At 50.2% G+C, this 9,447-nt stretch overlaps 1 non-coding gene and 2 pseudogenes across 2 annotated transcripts; 1 reads left to right on the plus strand and 2 right to left on the minus strand.

Annotated features, from left to right (window-relative positions):
- Positions 1-650: 650 nt before the first annotated feature.
- Positions 651-6,672, minus strand: LOC108298920 (annotated as a pseudogene). The gene is made up of 2 exons (XR_005198822.1): positions 6,586-6,672; positions 651-3,353 (listed from the first exon to the last, which is right to left on the minus strand). The product of XR_005198822.1 is annotated as a coatomer subunit gamma-1-like (transcript).
- Positions 6,673-6,821: 149 nt separating this feature from the next.
- Positions 6,822-6,985, plus strand: LOC119469956. Its single transcript, XR_005198824.1, has one exon. It is a non-coding gene; the product is annotated as a U1 spliceosomal RNA (small nuclear RNA).
- Positions 6,986-9,352: 2,367 nt separating this feature from the next.
- LOC119469957 lies at positions 9,353-9,447 on the minus strand (annotated as a pseudogene; the record flags this gene model as incomplete).

The following is a 9,447-nucleotide window of genomic DNA, read 5'->3' on the forward strand; positions in this document are numbered from 1 at the left end:
GTCTTTATTGGAGCAGGGTCCCACTCTGCCTTCCAGGTTGGAACGCAATGGCAGGATCATGGCCCGGCCAGCCTCCATCTCTCGAGCTCAAGCGATCCTCCCACCTCAGCCTTTGCAGTAGCTGCTGTGACCACAGGTGTGTGTCCCCACGCCTGGCTATATTTTGGTTTTTTGTATAGATGAGGATTCTCTCTCATCTGTTACCCAGGCTTGTCTTGAACTCCTGGGCACAGTGATTTTCTTGTCTGAGCCTCCCAAAATGCTGAGATTACAGATATGAGGCACCACATTTGATGGAGAATTCTTTCTCCTTTTTTTTTTTTTTTTAAATAAATACATGCTGATTTATTACAGGGATAAGATGATCTCTTGGGGGATAAATTCAAGAAGAGTTGAGAATGTTTTATTCATTTATGATGTCCCTTTCCAGGAAGGGAGGATAGCAAGATTTAGGACAAGTTAAAATCAACCCCTATTAAAAAAAAAAGAAAAGTCACCCCTGGACAGGGAGGCAGAATAAAAGATACATATCTGCAATGATTCCTAATTGTTTTTGAATACAGAAGCTTGGGGAGGGGTTTCCAGCAGTTTCATGAGGAAGGCACAACTTCCAGGTAGTGTTGGGGAAGGGTCCTGTGCAGGCTGGCCCCTTAGCCCACAGATGCCAAAATGATGTCTACTGGCAGCTCCTCCAAACTTCTGGCTGTCGCTTGCATTGTCACTGTGTCCAAAAGCAGCAGCTGAGAGTGCACCAGGATGTCACGACCACCCCAGAACACACCAGCCAGGAGCAACGTGTGGGTGTTCTTGTCATCCAGCACCTTGTCTGACCTCTCACAAGGGTGCATTCCCAAGAACTTCACGATGTTATCCACAGCCTCTCCACGTATCTTGATGGTAGACAAGGTGAACATTTCCTCCTTCCCAAATTCATCCCCCACCTCACCCCAGGCTGCTTCGAAGTCGTTTCATGACCTTTTGAATGTGATCAGCTACAGTAACTTCCAGACTTTCCAGCACATACTCATCCTCATAGCCTTCGTCGTCGGTCTCCCCAGTGGTGGGAGCACAGTCCTTGACAGTGAACTTCAGCATGCGGCTGAATGTGCAGGCCACAGCTGTGGGGTCTCCTTTGGGCAGTGCACCAGTGTGCAGGTCCCAGGCTGGTTGTAGGGCAAGCGCTGGGCAGGCACATAACAGAGCCCCTCATAGGCCTCAGTGGGCTCATCTGCACTGTGGCATTCTCTGGGGTCTGGTCACTGGATGTGTTCCTGCAGTCAAACTGAAGCACCATGTGGTCAGTGAAGGCGTGTTTGGTGCAGCCGATGACATACTTGGTCTCTGACTCAGTGAGGGCCATCGACTCAGGCGAGGACTTTAAGACGGGCCCAGGTCCCTGGAACTCAGGCACTGCCGCCAACTGCTCCTGGAAGATCTCCTGGTAGCTGCCACTTTATCAGGCTGTCTGCAGTGATGGGGCTGCTTTCCATTCTCTGCCCTGCCATGGGTGCAGTGGCTAGGGGCACAGACTTGAGGTCAAAGCTTTCTCTGATGGTTCTAGTGTGTACTGATGCAGAGCCCTCTCCAGACCAGGATGGACACAGTCAGACCATTTAGGACATAGCCCGCATTGAGGGCCTTCTGCTTCACTCCAGGACTTTTAGACAAGGTGGCTCAGTCCCTTATTTCATTGTCATCATCCATCACATACCTCTTCAGCAACACCACGATACTGGGGAATGTCTTCATTCTGTGCTCCAGACTTGGCCAGAGCACTCTCAGCACCTGCCCGGACCTCCTCATGCCCCAAGACCGCTCCGTTATAGATGAAGCAGATGTACTTTGAGGGTTGGTGGTCTTGGGTCCCTCCTGGCCCAGGAGATGCAGAATACGGGTGGCCAGCACTGTGACCTTGCAGTCCTCAATGAACTCGCACAGATGTGACAGCCCTGTCTCCTTGCTCCCTGAGTTCTTAGTGATGCTGACGATGCAGTCCCCAATGACGCGCTTGTACTCAAAGCCACCCTCTTCCCGCAGCATGGTGAGCAGGAAGTTCATGAGGCTGGCGTGTTTGTGAGGATGCTTCCGACACAGGGCACTGATGGCCTGGACAACCACCACGCTGAGTTCATCCGAGATCTCTGACACGAAGGAGGACACCTGCTTCATAAGGCGGTCGATGCTGCTCTCACTGCCTGTCTTAAGGAGTGTGGTGACAGCCAGCGTGGCAATGCTGCGGTTTGAATCTGTGACCAGGTTCTCCAGATCCAGCCTGCAAGCTATCACAGCTGACGGATGCTTCATGGCAACCTTATTGAGGGTGCGAACAGCCGCATAATGGAGAGTAGGCTTGGGTGAGCTGCAGAACAGCCGGAGCACTGGCACAGCTGGTGCAGCTCCTTGGCACTGCAGCCTGGCAGGTTGACGATGGCCGAGGCAGCTTCGCACACCACCATCTCATGCCTGTTGCACAAGCAGTGCTCGATGAAGTCAGTGGACTGTCATGGCTGCCATCCTCCTCTTCCAGCTACTTGCTGGCCACCTGGATCATCATGCAGTAGGCAAAGGAAGACTTAAGGCCATGCCGGGTGACCTTGCTGGTCATCTTATTGACAGCCAGGCGGTCATTCTTACACACGTGGTACAGGAGCCCTAGTGCGTGGTGCTGGACCATGATGTTATCACTGGATGCCACCTCCTGAGCCTCATTCACCCAGCACTTGACCATGTGAAAGCTGCATTTCAGCAGGTGCAAGGAAGACACAGGGCAGAGCTGCAGACATGGGCACCTTGTCTACAATGGCCTGTTTCATGCAGCGCTCAGTAGCACGCAGCATGGTGCTGTCGGTGGTCTGGCAGAGGGCTTGCACAGCTGGGCCCTGATAGTTGTCTCCTTTCCCAGTTACGTCTTTTCTTAGGCTGCTGGTGACAATGATGACATCCTCTGCGATGCAAGACATCTCCCTGATGGTCACGTAGCACATCCGACAGAGTGTGAGATCATTGGACTGAAAGAGCTTGGTCATGGCAAAGAAGGCTTCGGTCGCTTCCATGGTCCCCAGATGCTCCCCATGGTTTATGAGATAAAGGATCTTGGTGAGGATGTGGGCACATTTCCGAGGATTGATGGGAGTTTCATTAAATGCACGGGCCTCTTGGAGTATGGCTGTCTTCTCAAGGTGCTGGAGTGGGTTGGAGCCTCCACTTGACTCCTCGTCCTTCTTGTCAAATTTCTTCAACGTGGTGGAGCCAGTGGGACACAGCAGCAACGCAATGCTTGTCGGGTGCGGCACGGAGAGGCGGGCAACAGTGGTTCTGCAGGGACACTCGATGGAGGCTTCTTTAAACAGTATCTGAAATGGCTGACACTAGCCTTTAAGGGCACCAGAATGATTCCCTTATAAACTGTGCTTTTCTCAATGGCTTAAATACTTAGTTGCCTTAGTAAAAGACACTAGTTCAGGCCAGGCACGGTGGTTTCTACCTGTAATCCCAACACTGAGGGACACCGGACACTAAGGTGGGTGGATCCCCGAAGCCTAGGAGTTTGACACCGACCTGGGCAACATGATGAAACCCTGTCTCTACAAAAAGAAAAAAGAAAAAGAAAAAGAAGAAAAACAAATTAGCAAGGTAGTAGAAATATAATGCACACAAGAATGATAATCATGAAGACAATCTGTATTCCAGAAGATTAAGGGAGCCTGTCCGTTAGGGAGCGAGCTAAAACCTCAAACCCCAGTTTACACCCCAGGGTGTGGTGTCACACGCTTGCAGTCCCAGTTACTCAGGAGAATGAGTAAGAGGATTGCTTGAATTTGTGAGGCCAAGGCAGAAGTCAACCCTGATCATGGCACTGCACTCCAGCCTGGGTGACAGTGAGACCCTGTCTCAAAAACAAACACACAAAACCCACAGAAACAAACAGCAACAACTTCAGAGTGTCACCTCACTCTGAAAAGACTGTGGCAAGCAAGACTGTGCTATTGGGAAATTAAAAGGAACACACTCCCTCCTGCTGTCAACCTGCCCTCTTGTGTGGGGATCGCTCCCGTGTAAGGCCCCCTAATGTGTGGGCCTCACCAGACGGTGAGCTTGAGCCCAAAACACAGTTTCCTGCTGGAGGCAGTCGAGCTATGGGAAAGAAGGAGCTAAGAAACGACTGATGTTGCAAACGTTTCTACTTCTGACTACAGTGCCACTTGGGCAAGGGTTGTGTGGTTTTGTCAGACATTATGTCTCCACTAGGCCTCTGCATGACCTTTACGACTTTACTTTTCAAGAAGTTTTACCTTATCCGCATGACCGCCTTGAGCCCTAGATAATGACTTTATGGCTTAGCTTGTGACTCTTGGGTTTTGTTATTCACAAGTGTCTTTTGGTAAAAACAGATAAAGCATACCACCTGCCCACTTTTATGATCCTTGAATGTCATACTTAAGATTGTTTTTGTGATCCTATATTTTGTAAATTTCCATTCCTCTTATTGTTGATTGTGTAAACACCTTTGATCTTAAGGTATATATTGAGACCCTGGACAAAAATAAATTGGCTGTTTAGGCGTTGCCTTTTCAGCCCTCCAGACCCCAGCTTTTCTGTCTCTCTTTATTTCTGCGCCCCCCCTCTTTCAGGTCGGGACCCTCTTGCTGGCCAAGACTCCCTGGCGGATTTTCCGTCGCCCACACTCTTGCTCTAACGTGTCTGACCCATGGGTTAAAATGCCCAAAAGCTGATGTACTCAAATGATAATACACTTTCCTGTTCTGCACCCGCATTTATTTTGTCTGGAGGACATCACCATCCAGGTCCTATACATGTCTAAGGACATGGAGTGATGGAGGGCAATGTCTTTTAGGATATCTGAATACATATATGGCTCTGAAGAAACCCAACGTTGGGCAAGTTCCCTCAAACTTCTCACCAGGCCTGACCACCACTCTATTTTAGATAGAGATTCTATTGGGGCAAAACCTGAGAATTATCTGCCTGGCCATCAGGAAGATAACTCCTTGCATTTTATGGCGAGAACACTTTTGCTTGAAGGGAGTCTTTCTTCCCAGGGTTACAAATCTTTCTGTAACCTTAGGGAACATTGCTGATGAAAACAAGGCATGGCGGCTCTGGCCTGTTATCCCAGTGACTCGGGGGCTGAGGCAGGAGAATCACTTCAGCCCAGGAGTTCGAGGCTGCAGTGAGCTGTGACGGTGCCATTGCACTCCAGCCTGGGCCACAGAGTCAGATGCTGTCTCTGAGAGAAAAAGAAAAAGAAAGGAAAATATTGCTGATAAAACTGCGGCCTCTTTTGCAGCCCAACAAAAAGCTATTCACTGGCTAAGGTTGTACTAGATAATCGTATCGCTTTAGTGATACATTTAGCTGAGCAGGGAGATGTATGTGGGTGGCAAATACCTTCTGTTGCATATACATAAATACTTCCCACGAAGTAGAACCTCTTGAAAAAATCAGAAAGAAGCCAGTTGGCTATAAGAAATCCCTGAAGAAGAACTGGGATTTGATGTTTCCCTGCTGTTTTCAGCTGGCTGCCTAATGGAGCAGGTGCCCTTGCTGTTCTGCCACACAGATTCTCTTTGTGATTATCATTGTTGTGTGCATTAAATTTCTACTACTCAAGTTGTTAATGTTATATGTTTCTCATTGCTTACCTCTTCTGAGAAACTAAATTCACGGTACTCTGAAGACTAGAGACGTTTCAACAAGTGACAGCAACTATGGAACTGACCAAGATCTCTCTCCCTTTTTCTTTTTTTTCCATTCTGTGATTACACCAATTCAGCTACTGGGTGCTGTTAAAACTTCATCAGTGAGAGGACTCCTTTCCTCCCCGGCTCCCCGTGTGGGACGGGACTATCTGGGAATGAGTCTTTCTGGCAAGGAAAAACATTGGCCCTGCTTTTGATCGTCAACACTTTCAAGAAAAGTTTAATTTAAAGGGCAAATGAGGAAAAACTTTTATATGAGGAATGTGAGCCTTTTCAAATCCTCAGGCCCAGAGAGGCATTACATTGAGACAGCAACTACACTCTGCTTTTTCTTTGTACAATACTGTATTTGAAAACAAAACAAAACAAAAACAAGAAACCAAACCTACCAGATTCACGAAATTGGACAATTGTCTTTATGACATTACTGCTGGTAAAATCAGGAAGGACGGATGGTGTGCCGTCATCTGAGCAGCCCCTCTAGTTTCATAGATATGATTTCTCTGATATGCAAGGGCTTCCAATTTCAAGCTCAATGCTACTTCACAAAGATAACTATGTTTGAAAAGAACCGGTTTCCTGTAATCCTAAACGTTCTAGTCTGCGAATTAAAATCCATTATTTGAGGACGGTGCACAGGCTTCCAGCTGGGCGCCACAGGGCAGAGGTTAAGCAGTCGCTTTTTTGGGGAAGACCAGCTGCGGGGTCTCGGCGCACCGCCCCAGAGGACCAGGGCGGGAGGGAAGGGAGGGAGAGGCCGACGTCACTTCCCCGCCGGCTCCGGCAGCGGGTTGGTCGGCTGAGTGGCGGAGGGTGGAGCGGAAGTGTAGACAGTCACTGGGAAAGACACTGTCGGTGACATCACGGAGGGGGCGACTTCTATGCAGATGAGGCGGCGCAGGGGCTGCTGCTTGGCCACCTGCTGCTTCCCGACGAAGGAGTTCCCCGCCATGGGAGCGAGTCCTCGACCGCTGGTGGGACAGAGAGTCCCAGCTCTGTGCCTGGGCTAGGAGGGCTGGGGACGCGGTGCCCGCGGCAAGTGACCGTGCGTGTAAAGGGTGAGGCGTATGAGGCTGTGTCGGGGCGGAGGCGAATGCACTCATACTTACCTGGCAGGGGAGATACCATGATCACGAAGGTGGTTTTCCCAGGGCGAGGCTTATCCATTGCACTCCGGATGTGCTGACCCCTGCGATTTCCCCAAATGTGGGAAACTCGACTGCATAATTTGTGGTAGTGGGGGACTGCGTTCGCGCTTTCCCCTGGTCTTTTCTAGTATAAATAACAGACAAGTGGTGTTTTGGCTGACAACTACACAGCTTTTTCGTGGGTTTAAGGTGTGCTCTGCTGATCTCATGGTATTCTCAAGACTAGAGATGATTCAATAAGTCACAGCAGCTGGAGACAACTGAGGCAACTCTCTGTCTCTCTCTCTGGCCACTCTATGATGCCCTTTTATCCAAAGAGTGTTGCTTTGTCACCTCATCCAGGCTGGAGTGCAGTGGCTCAATCTTAGCTCACTGCAACCTCCGTCTCCAGGGTTTAAATGATTCTCATGCTTCAGCCTCCTGAGTAGCTGCAATTACAGGCGCACACCACCACACCTGGTTAATTTTTGTATTTTCAGTAAAGGTGGGGTTTTGCCATGTTGCCCAGGCTGGTCTGGAACTCCTGGACTCAGGCGATCCACCCACCTTGGCCCCGTGAGGTGCTGGGATTACAGGTGTGAGCCAGGGCACCTGGCTGTAATGCCCTTTCCATTGGACTTCTAGGCACTCTTAAAAATTCCTGAGGCGGCTCGTTTGCTCCCGTCCCCAGCGTGGGACAGGACTATCCAGGAATGAGACTTTCTGGCAAAGAGGGACACCGTGTCTAAGCTTTCAAGAAGAAAAATTAATTTTTTTTTTTTTAACCTGAGGAATCAGCCTTCCCAAAGGCAGACAGAAGCCCATGTCTTCGTCAGAACCTCGGTATGTTTGATGGGCCTGGAAACCAATATCCAAGCAGTTCTTAGCCACTGGATTGGTGGGCTGCTTTTTGTTCAGAAACTTCTCCATCAGGAATCCGAAGCATACGTTAGTGATGACAGTCCGGAAACAAGGGACATTACTTAAACATTCTCAAAACCTGTTTGCTCATCAGCAAAGCACTGAAGGTTGCTTTTGGTTTTGGTTCATGTATTTTATATTTGAGCAAGGCAATGCCTGCTGCTGGGGTTGGAAGTAAATGGCTCCTCTTCATCCAACTGCATCAGTCCGTAGGGCATACGGCTTCCACTCGCAGTGTCCTGAACACTCGCTGGGCATCCTGTGCGGTCTACTCGGGTTTCTTTCGAGCCGCGGTTTTCTACACCCGCCCTCTGGTCGGAATGGCAGAGGCTTCTCGGGCCGTGCGGATCTATGAGTGCCATTCCCGGGGTAGCCACCAGGGGACGCCATAGGCCGTCCTACCCCCGCCCCCTCCCCGACCACACCGGCACCCACCCCGACCCCGTCCTCCGTTTTTTCAGTGTGGGCCAGGGAGTTTCTATTCACCAGGACATTAGGAATCAGATGTGGGTGGGGTCAGAAAACACCCTGGGAGAGGCTGGCAAAGTGCCCAGAAGCGCCATCACCAGGCCTGGGGCTTTCTTGTGTAGTGGAATATTCATGTTCATGTAGCGCAGGGACAAAACCAATGAGATACTTGCGGGAGTTAAAAAGAGATGAATTTACAATGCCATTTTAGAAGGGTATTAAGGAATCTGCCAGGGTGCTGATGCGTGTCAGGTGCACACCGCAGGTTGAGAGAGAGCTAAGTATTTTCCGTCCATGAAGGTGATAAGCGAGGGCCTGAAGAAAGAGGGACGCGGAGGACACAGGCGGCAGAAATAGGAAGAAGCGGCTGGGGGGCGGGAGGGATGGGTCGGGGTGCTATCTAGAACGTTGCCGGGCAATGGGTGTAGGATGTGGAAGCGATCAAACAAACAAGGAAACTGCCACTCAAGTGAAGTCTGAAGACCAGCTATGGAAACGACAGGAGATAGTAGGGAAACTAGACCCGGCTCCTCATCAAATGTCCCATCTTCTTATCCATTGCACGCCGGATTTGCTGACCCAGAGGATGGCAGCGCATTTCCGCTAAGACAGGTGAGATCTCGGTACTGACCTGTGGGCCTCGATGAATCTGCGCAAGGGCACCCGGGCGCCCGCAGAGCCGTTCCCCTACAGCGTGTTATGTCTACAACCGAAGGGGGCACTAAGAGCCTGAAAGGCCCTGCTTTGATCCCGAAGATGAGCTCTTGTCTGCGAAGTTTCCACCAGGCCCTCTGAGGTGACAACACATTCCTCAGTAGCACAGGAATCCCAGAAACTCTAAAAGGTGACTGAGGAGGAAGAGAAAAAACACGAAGGTTTTCACAGAGCGTGAGAACCCCAAACTGCAGGCCATAGAGCAACCTCCGTAAAAAGCAGAAAGGGAAGGCCTGTTCGGCCATCGATAGCCAGACGCTCTTTTAGTTCTGCAGCAGAAAAGGAGCGACACGTTGTTCCTACCCTCCTCCAACCCTTGCGGTAAAAAGAAGTGAGACACGGAAGGCGAAACCAAATGAGAATTAGCTTTTCGTATTTCTTTCTTTAGACACCACAAAAAGCCAGGGGAAAGCGCGAACGCAGTCCCCCACTACCACAAATTATGCAGTCGAGTTTCCCACATTTGGGGAAATCGCAGGGGTCAGCACATCCGGAGT

This window comes from Cebus imitator, unplaced genomic scaffold, assembly GCF_001604975.1.
Source record: "Cebus imitator isolate Cc_AM_T3 unplaced genomic scaffold, Cebus_imitator-1.0 Scaffold1210, whole genome shotgun sequence".
Taxonomy (NCBI): domain Eukaryota; kingdom Metazoa; phylum Chordata; class Mammalia; order Primates; family Cebidae; genus Cebus; species Cebus imitator.